A 14,935-nucleotide genomic window follows, 5' to 3' on the forward strand; every position below is an offset into this window, starting at 1 on the left:
ACAGATCTCTCCCTCTGGTCAGGAGCTTCTGGTCCGTTCTGCTTTTCTTGGCCCCCACACCAATACCTGGAGCCTATGCACTGTCCTGGTATGCTGGCTGCACTTACTGCAGGGAAGACCAGCTGGCTCTTTGAACCAGGGCTTGTTTTATCCCCTGAAGATGTTATGATGACGAGCACTCCACCAATATGCAGATGGGTTTTGATGCACTACAGGCTGGGGGGGGGGGGGGAAGTCTAATGAGACAGGCCCAATTGTCACCTGCCTGGAGGTGGGTACCAAAGAGAGCTGGAGAGGGGGGGAGGGATTAGCTGAGCTGCAAGAAGAGCTGAGAAACCAAAGCTGAGTCAGAAGTTTCTGGCCGAGCCACCTCCAAGTTTCACAGACATTCTTTTGCAGCAGCAGTGGGCAGCAGGGCTGACCTTGCGAGCTGTGCAAAGTCTCAGCCGAGCAGTGAGACTTGCTGGCTGGACAGAAGACATTCCTGGTTAGTTTTACTCTGGCTGACTGGACCACTGCTGCACTGACTTCTTGTAGTTGTAGCAAAGTCCTTTCATCCCACTAAGATTTGCTCTCTGGTGGGCTGGATTCCTCTTCTTGCTGTTTTTTGTGTGAACATCAGAACGGTTTTCCCCTGTTTTTTCATTGCAGTGCTGCTAGCCTGGTTGTTACATGACACTTTTAAAGAGCTATTTAAAATCTCAGCTGGTTGAAAATGAGGGAGGGGGGAAAGCCTGTTTCATATTTCCCCACACAAAATATTACATTTATCCTTCACTAGATTAAATAAATAAATAAATAAATAAAAATATTTGTTTTAATGTGGGTTGATTCTAGCAGGGGAACTATTTGGATTTCCAAATTTACAAAGCATTCTTCCTGAGTGGTTAACTGTTCCCATATTTGTAAAAAATGGAGGGGAGAGGAAATTACCAAAGAGGTTTTGAAAATTATCCTGGACATTAATGTTTTTTTTCTGTTTGTTTTTTTCTTCTTCTAATTCTAATAAAGGTTTCTCAAGTCATACTGCTGTGCCACTCTATTCTAAACGTCTGCTTTGGAAGTAAGAACAATGTCGGAACAGTCACATGGTGTTGGTCTGTTTTGCATTACAAAATGTTTTTGTATCATAAAGCTCTGAACCAGGTCTTTACCTCCATTATTAAACATGAAGGGACAGAAACTCAGCTGGCCTAACTTGGCTTAGCTCCATGAATTTCACTGCTGTGGACAAGTTAAAGACTTCACCCTTTGCAATAAGATTCCTCCTTACAAGATTTGTTTGCTTTGGTTATGTAAATAACCCCTGAAATACAAAAATAATTTTATTGATTCAGTCTCTGCTAACTCATGGGAGAAATCCAGTGTGAGGCAAGATGCAAAAGCCATCAGCGCCCCAGCCGCAGCAGTCTGCAAGGGGCAGGACAGCTCCGTGCCGTGTGGCTCTGGGATGGCAGTAAGCGAAGTTCAACACCTGCTGAAGGAATGTGCAGGTAATTTAAGCACAGGGCTCTGCACCCAGCTCCTGGCCACCCCAGCAGAGGTAGTTTGCTGGCTGAGTGTGGTGGGGACCCCCGTGATGATTGCAGTGGTGGTGGTGCCTGGATCTGTCCAAAGCGTGCTGGTGCAGCAGCAGCAGGGTCACGTCCTGCATGGCCCCAAACCAAGGCAGCTTGCTCCTAGAAGCATTCTGCTAGGAAAATCTACTGATTTATTTATGAGGTTATACCAACCAGCAATGTAGTGTTGGCTAAAAAAATAACCTGAGGGGCCAGCCTTGCAGGCTGGTGGCCGTCACCTTGGTCATCTTGTCAGAGCTGGAGCTTGATTTTGATTCCTGCTCTGCAGCTCTGTATGCTGAAGGAGTGACATATTTTTAGAGGCATGATAATAGCAGGAGTCAAGGACAGAAGCAATAAGTCCCTGAATACCCAGCTTGACATTTACTCATACCATTAGGACCCTTCAGAAATCTCCCCTAAACTTTCTCCTGCAGTTACCCACACAGGAACCTGTGGTTCTCCTCTATATCCTCACTTCCCTTATGGGACCTATTAACTTATTGCTGGCTTCTGCGGGATATATATATATATATATTTGTCCTGTTCTATCTTTCTTTGAAACCCAGCCCAGCTGGGGTTGCAGTAGCACCAAGAGTCCCAGCAGAGAGCTGTAGAGCAGTCCTGAGGAGCAGGGGTCTCTGCTGAATGGCTGGAGGTGGTGCAGGCATGAAGTCCTGGAGCGAGTGGACAGATGCTCAGACTTCATAGCAGAAAAGGAGAAAACATGAAAAGTCATTATTTGGGATGTCTGGCAAACCTACTGTGAGGCTCTTTGGAAGGGATGAGGTGGTGGCTGCAGAGGTTGTTATTCCATGAGCTAAACCAAGGAGGCAGGAAGCTCCCATTAAATTGGTTTGTGGTAGAGTCCTCAAAGTGAGTTTCCACCTCATCCTGTCCTTTCCTAGCAAAGAAGAAAAATGTGCATCCTTTTAAGTGGTAATTTGGAAAAACTATAAGCAAAGTCTGTGTAAGCAAGTGCTGCAGAAGTGCTGCCTCTTTTTGGCTCGGGGTGACTGTTTTTCTATGCATGGACTTCTGCGCTGTCAGCAGGAGCAGCACACCCTGCTCAGGACAAAATCCAGCCTGGAGTCAGAAAAAGGAAGGCAGTTTAGGAATGTACCCATCAATCTCAATGGCATGGTCATTCTGACGCTTGGTATGGGGATTTTCTGATACGTGCTGTAAATAATTTATGCTCAAAAGTGACTGCATAGGCTGGTAGTTCTAGCCACCAGACAAGATCTTCTACTTCTCTATAAATGTGGTCTTTCTCCAAGATACAGAAGTACTGTTTTTTCAGTTATATGCTGAAAGCAGATACAGGATACATTTTGTTTCTTTGTTTGTTTTTTAAAGCTTTGAGGATGTAGTTATATTCCTATATCAGGAAATGAACTACACTGGCATGGTCCAAACAGTGAGGTAGCCGTGCTTTTCTCCTGCTCAGGGCAGCACAGTGTGTGGGTGAAGCCTTTTACCTGGGGGAAAAGCCCTGAGCAAGAGCTGGGCCAGGCTGGGGACTGACATCAGGAAGGGGGGATCATTAGGTGACATCTGTAGGAGGCACTGGAGTCTATCTAATTCCACCTCATCATACCTGATTTACTGCTGCTCTCTTGTGCATGCAGTGGTGTGTTTTTCTGAGGAGCTTGGACTTCAGGCTTTTTCCTTTTTGGACTCCAACCTACCTGAGAGCAGCTCAGGCTTCCCTTCTTCGGATCCCAGGTCCTCTTCTGCACCTCAAACCACTGCACATGTGTGTACAAGATTGGCAATGGTATTTGCTTCCTTCTAATCTGCTAAGTGCAGAAACCTGTGGAATTACAATGGCTGAAAGAAGGAAACCAGGGCAGCACTGACACTGATGGGTATTCCTGTCAGCAAGGCCCATGGCTGATACCTTACTAACTGTACCTGGCAGCACCTAGACAACTTTGCTTTCATAATGCACGCTTGAGATTAACAGGAACTATGTAAGTGCTCTGTGCAAGCCTAAAGCACCGTACCATATGGTATGTGACAGGATTTAGAGCCCAAGAGCTGCTTACCTTGTTCCTGAGATAGTTTTAAATTGGTGCACTTATTTATTTATTTTATTTTATTTTGCATTTCAGTGCTGGGTTTGTTTTTAAAAACAGCCTAAATATGGAACCCATTGACTAGATAAGCCAGAATCTGTTTGCAGTTGATGGAAGGGGGTAGTTGAAAGGACTGGATTTTCTTCCTTTCATTACCAAGCTCTTTCAGATAAGGCAGTATCTTCTTAAAAGCTCTTTAAGTAAATAACCAAATAAGATATTTTAAATGAAGGACTTCTTAGAAATCTTGAGAAAGGCTTGTTCTCTTTCCTTTCAATTAACCCAGCAGAGTTCACCACAGAAGTAACCTGGTTTGATGTAACTGCTTGGAGAACAAGGCACAGATGTGCAAGCACAGCACTTCTCTCATGTATGCACGTGCAAACCCACAATCACACAGGGAGTCCGCAGGCAAACGCAGCCTGATATGACAGTATAGGAGCACAGGCTTTTGGTCAGAGGACTTTCAGTTTTTTATTCCTATGTGACTTCTTCTGTGGTTTGTGGAACTAGTCTCATGGCTTATTTATATAAGGGACTTCAGTAAAGAGCTCACAAAATTAGTTCAGATAATTTACTGCCTTGTTCTGCAGAACAAATGGACTCAATGGATTTTTATTTTAGCTCAAGCTCTTTTTCAAGTCTGACCAAATAGTTTGGGAATGTCAAGTTCTACATATGAAATGTTGGTTGTGACCAATTAGAAGTGCATAATACTTTTTCTGTTCTTATTTTGGATGAACTTACTAACAAGGCAAGGGCAGTCTTGTAGGTCTCTGAATGTCTGGTTGTCAGCATATATTAATTTGTAGTTCTCTCACACCACCATGACCATGGAAACATGGACTAAGTCTAGCCTGCACATTACTTTTACCAACGTGAAGAAGAACTCTACTGAAGATGCAGCTCTGAGGTTTATGTTAGCTTGGCTTCTTTTCCTTCTCCACACAGAGGTAAGTTTTACTGCTAAAAGCTTTACTTATCGTTGTGCCTACTATCTCTCAAGAGCTCTCAATAATGGCCCATACAGCCTGGCACCCTGTGTTCAGAAATGGGTAGTAACAAAAGGCATTGGCGGGGGTAAGACGATGGTGCAGAGAGTACCAAAAGGCACCTTCAAAAACTTCTCTAGGTTTGGGAATTCTGAGCCACAGGCTGCAGATAAGCTTTTACCTTTAGGATCTACAGAAGACTAAAACTCTGTGGTTCTGATTAGTTAATGTTTTGATCAAAGTGGGCTTTGGCCATTTTGGAGCAGTTGGAAATGTACTTCCTTGTGTTGAATTTAAGCCTTGCTGCTCGGTAATGTGATTGATTGATGCCTATTTCCTCTGTGTTAAGGAAAAGGGAATCATCATCCCCTGTTCATTTTCCCTATGTCTTTCATGCTTTGATAGACCTTCATTATGTCACCTGTGCTGTCCTGGTATCTCTTGTAGCCTTCTTCAAGAAAAAAAATAAAACCTGAATATATTAATAGATAAATGCAGTGTGAGAAAATATTCTTCTTTATATAATTTTTAATATTTCATACTGCCTCTGCGGATCCCCATGTTGACATTTTCTCCGTGATCCCAGCATCCCAGCATCTTTTTATTTTTTTATTTTTTATTTTTTTTCTAAGTGGTGATGGCTACTTTAGAGCTTGTTACAGGCACAGTTAGAGTAATTTTCTCCCTTTGATTTCTCTGATCTTTTTTTTCCTGTTGATTTTTGTGAATTTTCTGTCAACAGTGTAATAAGTGTATTTGAGAAGTTAATGATCTTCATTAAGAAGTTCTTGGTCTGCAGATTGTTGCAACTTTATGAGCAAAGATAAAATATAGAACATGTGTTGGATTAATTATGCAAACTACCCAATCGAGCTACAAATTGGCACATAATTTAGGACTGACTCAAGCACAATAGATCGCTAGTTGCATAATTTATGATGCTAGTGGAATTGTTTAATGCAGCTACTAACCACAAAGGGAGCATAGAGTTTAAACTCTCTTCTGACAAATCTGTGTGCACCTGAGAGAAATATGGTCTTTAAACGGCACTAAAGAAACAGGACCTGGAATATTTGAATGTGTGCAGAGAGAAATTTCGTGGAGCATGGCTGTGTTGCTGAGCCATGATTGGCTCCAAGTGCATAATGTGGGGGAAAAGAAATCAGCTCCTAGCTTTTAGCAAAATTCTTTTTTTTCTCCCATTTATCACACAGCAGTTTAAGCCTTGAATGCAAAGTCATTTAAATGAATATTGACTATTGAACCATGCGTTTTTATATGTAGTTCTGCGTAGACAGAAGCAGTCACTAGGCTGAGGAGCTGCCTGAAACAGTTGAAGCTGCACGCTTCACCACCGCCAGGTTAATCTGTGCCACTCACCATGCATGTGCAAGAATTCCCCAGGCTTTGTTCCAAAAATTATTGCAGTGACCTTGCAAGTAGCCAATTAACTCTATTTAAATACTTACTAATGGGCAGAGAACAAGCGTAGTGCAAACTAACGCTAAATCTTCAAATGCTGTTTTGCCAATAATTAGGCTCAGGGCTCCAAGCACTGACCTGCTGTTACAGTTTGCCTGAAAGCCCTGACATTTTTTCCCTGACAAGGGTGCTATTGAATGTGGGGCTGTCATGGCAGAGCTGCAGTTGCATTCATTGACAGCATGCCCGGGGGTAAGAGACTTGAATATATACAAGGTGTAGAAAATACTTAATTTACTTGTTAAATCAGTTCCCTATGCTGTTTCACATCAGCACAATTCTTTGCCAGCTGCTACTGTAGATCCTGCAAAAGCTTCAGGGAAACGATTTTGTTTTGCTCCTGTTTTTACAGGTTGGATGTTAATCTTTGGCATGTTTCAGAGAGTTCAGATAGAGATCCCTGGAAATGAGCAGGAAGGAGCCTGTGTGAGCTGACCTCAGCTAGCAGGTGAGCACAAGCTGCTCTTCTTCATTTTGTGTGTGTGGAAACAACCCAATGCTGCTTCCATTTATATGTCTAGAATCAGACATAGGAAAAAAAAAAAAAAAAAAAAAAAAAAAAAAAAAATATTAAAGCATTTTTAATCTTCGTTGGATGAGGGGTGTGTGCCCAGGCTTTCTGGTTCAATATATCACAGTAGGGGCTGGCTGCATGTAACACCTAACTTTTTAAAGTTGTATGACCTGCTTTTCTGGCTAACTATTTTGCTTTGCATCTATGATGAGTGAAGGGCAAACTTCCCTTAACTTGTGAAACCATCCCAAAGTAGAGACATATTCATCTTCAAAGCCAATACAGAGAGCTGACACAGTTAGTCCATACATGCATGCAGCAATAAAAAGCCAAGAACATAGATGAGAGGCTTAGACACAGTTGTGGTTGAGTTATTATTAGTTAAAGACTCTGAAATTTGGCTTAGAAATCTGTGCACTACCAGCTTTCTGTGTCTGTGAGCAAATCGTGTACTTTCCATGTAGCAAATTCCTTCTTTGTAGAGAAAGGCTTTAATTTGCTTCCTTTCCTGTGCTTTCTTTTACTGTGTGTCTTCACATTGTGTCTTCTCATCTCCAGCTGTTTCTTGATTTATATCTATGTAACCATTTTACTTGTAAAATAGCCCAAAAAAGGTGGACAAGAACAATGTTACCATCCTTCGTACTTACAGGCAAAAATAATTTCAGCCAGTTAGTCAGGAACATGTTTGTCTTTCAGCACCTGAAACCAAACACTTTCAAACAGATTACATGCCAAAGTTGCTCTGACAATGCTGCCAGGCTTTGAACCATTGGAGTTGGACCTTCATTTCTAAAACCTTCCCATTTTGGGGACATTGTTCCAGTATGGACAGGCAAAGCTGGGAGCAGGATGCTCTTTGTCCCTCTTTAGAATGAGATGACCAGGAGAGAAACCTGCTTTCAAAAGCTAAAGTTAGTGGAGATGAAAACTTTTTTTGCCTCAGAGTGTGTTAACTGACTCCCAAATCATTGCTTCGAATCTGCTCAGGAATAAAGACTCACTTAGCTTGGATTCACCTATTTTAGCTCATTGTAGAAATCGCAGCTGTCTTTATTTAGCTTAAATTTAGATGTGGGTCCAAGGTATCCTGAGTAGCGTTTGCAAGGTTGGATCCACCATTCTTCTGTAACTTAATCCACACCCTGTGTTTCAGGAGAGTAACACATCAAACACACCACCAGGGTGGCCTCATCTGCTTATTACCAATTAAACACCCATGAGGTCTATTGAAAGAGTTACTATGTTTTGTTTGTTTGTTTCTTTGTTTTTGTTTGTTTTTGTATTTTTTCCCTAAAAGATTGGATTGGAGGAAAAAATATACAGGAGGAACAGTTCACAAAAGCAATGTTCTGTCCATGTGTTTGCATTTACTAACAAAAAATAACATTTATGATGACAGTGACATAGATCCAATTGCAGAGGTTGGAAAATAGTTTGCAAATAAATGTTTGGTTTTGTTAAAAAAAAAAAAAAAAAAAGAAGTTAGATTTCTGTTCAAGCTATTGTTCTAGGAAACTTTAAGTCTAAATTAAAACTGTTAGACACTTTCCCTTGTCTTTCAGTTTGTTAACATAATCTGAGAGGAATTCCAGCAGTCATTGTTTCTGAAAACTAAAAAATATAAAAAAGAATTTAAAAAAAAATAAAAAAAAATAATAAAAAAGATAAAACATATTTGAAAATATTAAGGTACCTTTTTTGCTTGATGACAGTTTTTGCTTAATTAACATTTATTTTAATTGAAATGCAATTAAAATGAATTATAATTTAATTAAATTCATTAAATTTAATAATTAAAATTTTGATTGTATGCATCAATACTTTACATGCATAACTTGATGGACGAACGACAAACAAGGCATTACAAAGAGATAACTCAATCCCCCAGATGTGTTGAAACAGTTCTGCGAGTGCTTGTGCAGACATTTGGTCAGGTCTAGCCTATTGTGCTGACACAGAGCCCTCAGGTGTCTTGTCTTTGTGAATTGTCTCATTTTTCAGCTGTTTTCCTGTCTGGGAGCATGTTCTGCACTGTAAGAGTAGCTTTCTGGGCCCAATCCATTCCCCCTCTACAGAGCTGCTTTTCCAGAGGGAAGGCAATCAGCTTGGGTGGCCATGGGTGAGAAGGAAGAAGAGAAAAAGGAGACATAAGCTATGTGAACAAAGACAATAAACGAGAGACAGAGTGCGTTTTAGAAGAGCGTGCATTAAGGTGGAGAAGAAATAGACGTATCCAACAGGCAGAAGGAGGCAGGGACGGATGATCATGTCCCAGGAGAGCCCCACCTGTCTCAGGTAGCCACCTCATGTAGTGCAGAGGACTGTCTGCCCCTCTGCAGCTGTGGGGTCGATTCAGGAGCGGCCCTGGTAGCCTCCGGGGGAAGCTACAGCCAGCTGTGCTCGGCCTGGGAGAGGAGCACTGCGACATGATGTAAGGGCCCTGCGGGCGAGTGCGGTAACCAGCAAACACAGGAGATTCCTCAGGGCTCCTGTTGTTGACAGGTCTAGCTAGAGTATGAGGGAATGTGTTGTTATTCCAGGAAGCCTTAATGATTTTAGCAGTTGGCTTCCAAGGAACCTGTTTTTTTTTTTATTATTTTTCTGCATAATAATTGCAGCTTTCCTGGGACGTTATGAATACATTAGATATACTTTGATAAGTTGTTTAAGGTTTGATTTAAGCTGTCTTTCTTTTTACTCTAGTGTGATCCATTGCTTAATTCCAAATATTCCACTTTCCCATAGCAATTAGAAGATTTTTGTGTAGCATCTGTGTAATCTTCTACAAGTGCCTGAGAGCCAGACTGCTAAGTCTGCTCCATTTCCTCTAAACAGAGGTTTCTTCCTGTGGAGAAAGGAACTGCTTTTGCTTTCACTGTGGATGAGAAAGGTGGGGGGAGATAAACACCAACATGTATACATCCCATATACACATGATATACAAAATGTGTGTTCCTGGATATATGATAAAAGAGAATGTATATATCTCCAGGTATTTGAAGTCTGTGTATAACTTCTGTTTTCCTTCATGTGTTTTTCTGGTGTGTAGTATGTGTCTGCGGTAGATAGAGTCATAGAATTGGCCCAGCCTGTACTTTGTGTTGTTGTCACACTGATGTTTTCTCAGCATTTCTTGCAAATGTTCCAGACTAGCTCTGAAATTCGGGAAAATTTGTTATGATAGATTGCTCTTAGTGTTAAAATTTTTAGGTCCCAAATAAACATCAGCAGCATGTTCCTGAACAACAGGAAACACTTTGACTCTGTGGGGTGTTAGAGCCCTGGCACAGGCAGCCCAGAGAGGCTGCAGAGTGTCCTCCTTGGAGATCTACAGAAGCCGCCTGGACGTGGTGCTGGGCAGCCAGCTCTGGGTGGCCCTGCTGGAGCAGGGGTGGGACCAGGTGGGCTCCAGAGGGCCCTGCCAGCCTCAGCGTGCTGTGGTTCAGTGATTCTGTTCCAAATCAGAGCTGTTTTCGACCTGCTCCTGTTTAGAAAGATTTAACAAACTCCTACTTTTCAAGCACATCTGTCATTCCCATAAAAAGCACTAACTACAGGAATGAAAATTGTTTTCTAGGAAGACTTGAATCCTCAAAATACTTCTGTCTGTTGCTGTATCTCCTGTGCTGTTGCTGCCTGGGTTTGATTTGCTTAGGACTAATGGCAGGCCTTCCAACACAATGATTATTCATGTGGAAGTCGCTGCTGTTTTCAGTCTAGCAGAGCTGTGCCGGGCAATTCCTAGGGCCTGGTGTAAGCTTCTTCCTACTAACTTTTTAATTATCTTAGCAAGGCATGCCGTGCATTTAATCTAGCTCAGCCATCCGCTTGGATGACTCACAAAGTTGAATTTGCTGAATTGGAAAGGAATGCGAAGCACCCAGATGACATTGGCACTGCACAGTGCTGGGGGAAGAGCTCCAATGCAACAGGAAACCAGTCCATCTGGTGCTTTTCATCTTGGTCTGCAAATAATCTCCATGGTCTCGCTGCCCGTGCCTGTTCGTATGAACCTGCAGCCCTCAAACCCCTATCCTGGCTGTGTCAGTGCAGTCATGCCCCGTTGAGGCCTACACATAAAGCTTTGCAGAGCATGTGGCAATGGCCTGATGAAAATCAGAATGAGCCATGCTGCCCCATGTCAGATTGTGCCAAAGGTCTGCTTTTCCCATATAGAAGAAAAAGCAAGCAGTGATGGGCCAGCAATATTTGCCTTAGACCAGTGTTGCGTGGCCTGTCTTTTGCAGGCCCTGGCTGATCCACGGGACAAAGGAATATGATAACATGATGGCACAAAACAACCTACCCCCTGGTTATGGCAGTGGGAACACAGCTCTGACTTGGACACTGCCAGTCAGGAAAGTGTGCAATTAACAATTAAAAAACAGTTTTGCAAAACTGCCATTTTACTTCCTTAATGCTAAGGACACCATTTCACTCCTGCTCTGCCAGCCCCTGGAACAACATGGGGTACGAGAAGGACATTGGCCTCTCTTCCCAGTGTTGGGTTGTCCTCTCATCCCAGTGGCCTCTCAACCCAGTGTTGGGTTGTCCTTTGATTTTAAAATGGCCGAGAAACACTGCTTTTAAGCATTCAGCCAGCTAGCAGGGAGTGATTCTAATGGAAATATGACGCACAATCAGGTTTTGAAAATATACTGGCTGAGAGCTGGTTGTGACCAGCTGATGCATGTAAGGAGCATTACCGTTTGCTGTTTTTAAGCAGTGTTTAAACAAAACAGGCTTGCTAACACTTTTGGGTTCATGGCCATGGCAAAGATTGATAGAGGTGGCCGACTGTTGAGGGGAGCCTCTCCCCGTTATCGTTAGCACTGCTCATTTCAGCAGTGCTTGCATAAATCCCATCTCCTCTGTGCAGTGTCTAGTCAGCTGGTGGTGTTTCAAAGGAGAGCACAAATCTTCTGGCAGGTGTGGGACAGCAGTGGGGGACCACAGGGAGAGCTGGGGCTGTAAAGGGCTCCTCTCCCCGGGTCAGCACCAGGGCTGCTCTGCAGCTGGAAAAATGCGAGGGTAAGTCCAAGTCAGAGAGCGCTGAGAGGGATTCTGTTTTCCAGCTTTTTCAAACCAAAACCCCAAATATTTCTGCTTGGAGAACTTTAAAGAAAAAGAGAGGAAGAGGTATGTGAGTGTGGGCTCTTCGGTGAGTGGAGGAGCAGCTAAGGGACTTGCCCAGGTCTCCTGTTACTACCTCACTCAAGGAGGAGGCAGTTGGGAGGCCCTCAGTCTATCCTCTTGAAGTTGTTCCACTTTGTATAAACAATTAACATTTACTAGAAGAGGGGCTGGTGCTCAGGAAGTCTCATTTCTCAGATGAAGACCCGCCAGGCTACTGATTCATACACACACGTGTGCTCTCTCTCAATGAATAGTTAATGTTTTATTAAAAGTGGAATGGGTCCAAGGAGATGATTCAAATCTCCTCCCTGGATCCAATGCTTGGCTTTCAGCAAATATGCTTTTTGTTCCATCAGAAATGTCATTGCTTTTACACAGCTCCTTCTTCTTCCCCTCATCTAAATGCCCTTCTTTGTTTCAGTTGATTTTTGTTTTGCTACTGGCCCAGGCGCTGCCCTCTTCTTTGCTCCTTGACCCCGTGAGCAGGAGATCTATGGTTCCATTATATTTGAGATCAGCTGAATCTGTGGAAGGGCAGAAGGTACGTTTTCTTCTGAACTGAGCTGGGGAGGGCAACATTGTTCCCGCCTCCATGCCACCTCCCAAAGTATTTGGGGCAGACTCACAGCCACCAAGTCTGCTGTCACTTAGCACTTCCCAGAAGCCTGTTTTGGAAATCAGAAGAAGTTGCAGGGTGCCTTCATCCCTTGCCTGGACAATTTTTAATTACCACCTTCTGCCTCTCTCAGGGTGGCTTCACATGTGGGGATAGCAGTTCGCCAGAGAGAAACACAAGCTGAAGGCAAGTAAATAACCTCTTCCCTGTGGAGTATAACTCCAGCCTAAACCTGAACCTAACCTGCCCCCAAGGCAGGTCGGGCTTGAAAACCCTGCACACAAGACATTAGGGATTTCCAGCTACTTTTTGTGACTGTAAGCTGTAATTCAGGCTGTAAGGCTTCAGCCTGAATTTTTGAGAATGTTTCTCTGCCCACATAGTGCCATGAATATGCATGGTGTGGCATAGCATGCCTGAATCTCCTGGGGTGAAGGTGAATGGAGAAAGTGGATCTAGTGCTGAAACAGCTGAAGAAAACGTGGTTGTTCCTGCATTGGCTGTTGGCTAGACTAGTTGGGTCAGCCACAACTTGGAGGACAATTAATGGCCACCCTTGGCTGGTAGTAAGATCAGTGGCTAAGCAGCGCTTATAGGGCTAGTCAATGACTGAAATTCAGATGCAGCCATAAAGGTTATTCATTAAGCCTCTGCTTTTAATCTCTCACTCTTTCTTTCAGCCAACATATTCCCTTCTAACCAGCCTCTCCGACCCTGAAGAGCTCTCATCTGCTTTACTTCCATGTGGTGATAGGAGAGCTGCGTAAAACAATTGTAAAAACACCCACATTAACTGGCTCCTTGTCTAACCAATCCCCATCTGTTGCAACCCCTAGTGATCGCATTGCTACCCTAGACTCATTAAACCATTCCATATGGGAAGCCTTGCCAAGTACATAACCTTGCCCACAACAAAGCCTAGACAAGGAACTGTGATGTTAGGAAAAACAATACAAATCAAGACAACGGTTAACATATTGGGAGAACATGTAAGCAGTCTGCCAGTTGTAAATTGTAAATTCCAGTTGCCCACCGTGTGGTGGGGAGAGAGGAATGTGAGCAATGCCAGCACACATGCTCACATCTCAGACCATTTGCACCAACTGCTTTGACTCCTCTCAGTGCAATGGTGTTTGCATGTTACCTGCTGTTCTTTGTGTGAAGCAAGTTGATTTGCACGATTCAAGATAATATAAGTCTGTACATTTCTTACATAGCTTTACAAACCCAGGGTGCCTGCAGCCTCCTGTGCATGGCTTTACAAATTGATTTCAAGTCTCGACTTCCTATGGGCAATCTTTTTTCTTTTTCTTTTTTTTTTTCTCTCTTTTTTTTTTTTTTTTTTTTTAAGAGCACAGTCATTAGCTCCTTAAAGTGCTTTCTCTGTTTTATTGTTGTTTCCCCACACGTACACACTGCCTGAACTCTGCGTCTTGGCTCCCTGAATAAAATCCCTCTTGCAAGAAAAGCTCTAACACACCCTACTACATTTCCCGTTATTACATATGGCTTTCTTTTATCCCATGTAGCATTTGAACTAACTCGGGCAGTGCAAAAAAAAATAATTCAGGTAACTCTATCCAAGCTGTTTTAGGCTAGCTTTTGCCATGGTAGGGTGAAAAAAAATAAAAGATGTAATTACATTGAGATTTAGTGCTTGGTTAAGGGGCAGGATCTCACAGGAAATGCAGTAAGAAGGAAAAGCAATTCCACTTTTGAAAACCATAACCAATGTTCCCTCCAAACCTTGCTGGCTGCCATTTGCCTTCTGTTTTGCCAATGTTTTTATTAGTTACTTTGTAAAGGTGCCAAAGACACGAAGGAACCTGGATTTTTTTTTTTATTCCAAGTGTGATTTAAGTCTCTCCTAGGTGTGATGGTTGTGTAAAGATTATGAAAAGCCAAGCAATGCCACCTCAAAGTCTGCTTTGGGGTAGGGAAATCATAGCCTGGTAGCCCCCAGCTAAGGAAACAGATGTCAAAGCTATATCAGCCTCATCAGAGAGGTTACACTTGACTTTTCTGAGGAAGCATGGACAAGCAACAAAGCTGAAAGTAGCTGTGATGATTTTGTGGTGTAAATCTGTGCTGTACCACCTTATTGGCACCATGCTAAACACAGCCAGTGTGTGGTTTCTGCAGATCTGGTTCCTAATGCTGCTTGGCTGCCTTGAAAAAGTGCTTGGAGTGGAGGTGCACAGCCTGTCTTCTGCTGGCCTCCTAGCACGCGTCTGCTTGGAATACAGCCGATGGTCCTGTCAGTGGAATGATGGGTTGACATCAGGTCCCTTTCTAGACTTATCCTATCTTTTCCTAATATCTCATCTCCTTGTGGAACATACTATATCCAGACAAACTGAAACAGTTCTGCCAACAGCAGGGTATGAACTTTCCCATTGTCATTAAAGGCTTAGAAAGTAACTAACAAAAAATAAATAAAACTGGGGAAATGACATTTTCCATGTGCAGACTGAATATAAGATGTCCCCGTCAGTAACTGAAATGCAGTCAGACAAATTAGCTGTGACTCCTTCGGGCTCTCCACTGATGGC

The 14,935-nt window shown here is 42.9% G+C and overlaps 1 long non-coding RNA gene across 2 annotated transcripts in view; it reads left to right on the forward strand.

The window, feature by feature from the left end:
* The first annotated feature begins 1,355 nt into the window (after nt 1-1,355).
* The window catches only part of LOC118165611, a 14,942-nt gene continuing 1,362 nt past the window's right edge, over nt 1,356-14,935 (forward strand). The window contains exons 1-3 of one of the 2 annotated variants that reach the window (XR_004750133.1): nt 1,356-1,493; nt 6,467-6,562; nt 12,517-14,297. This is a non-coding gene — a long non-coding RNA (uncharacterized LOC118165611). Of the gene's footprint in view, nt 1,494-6,466; nt 6,563-12,516; nt 14,298-14,935 lie in introns of those variants that run through there. The other variant, XR_004750134.1, reaches the window with a different exon arrangement.

This window comes from Oxyura jamaicensis, chromosome 4, assembly GCF_011077185.1.
Source record: "Oxyura jamaicensis isolate SHBP4307 breed ruddy duck chromosome 4, BPBGC_Ojam_1.0, whole genome shotgun sequence".
Classification (NCBI taxonomy): Eukaryota; Metazoa; Chordata; class Aves; order Anseriformes; family Anatidae; genus Oxyura; species Oxyura jamaicensis.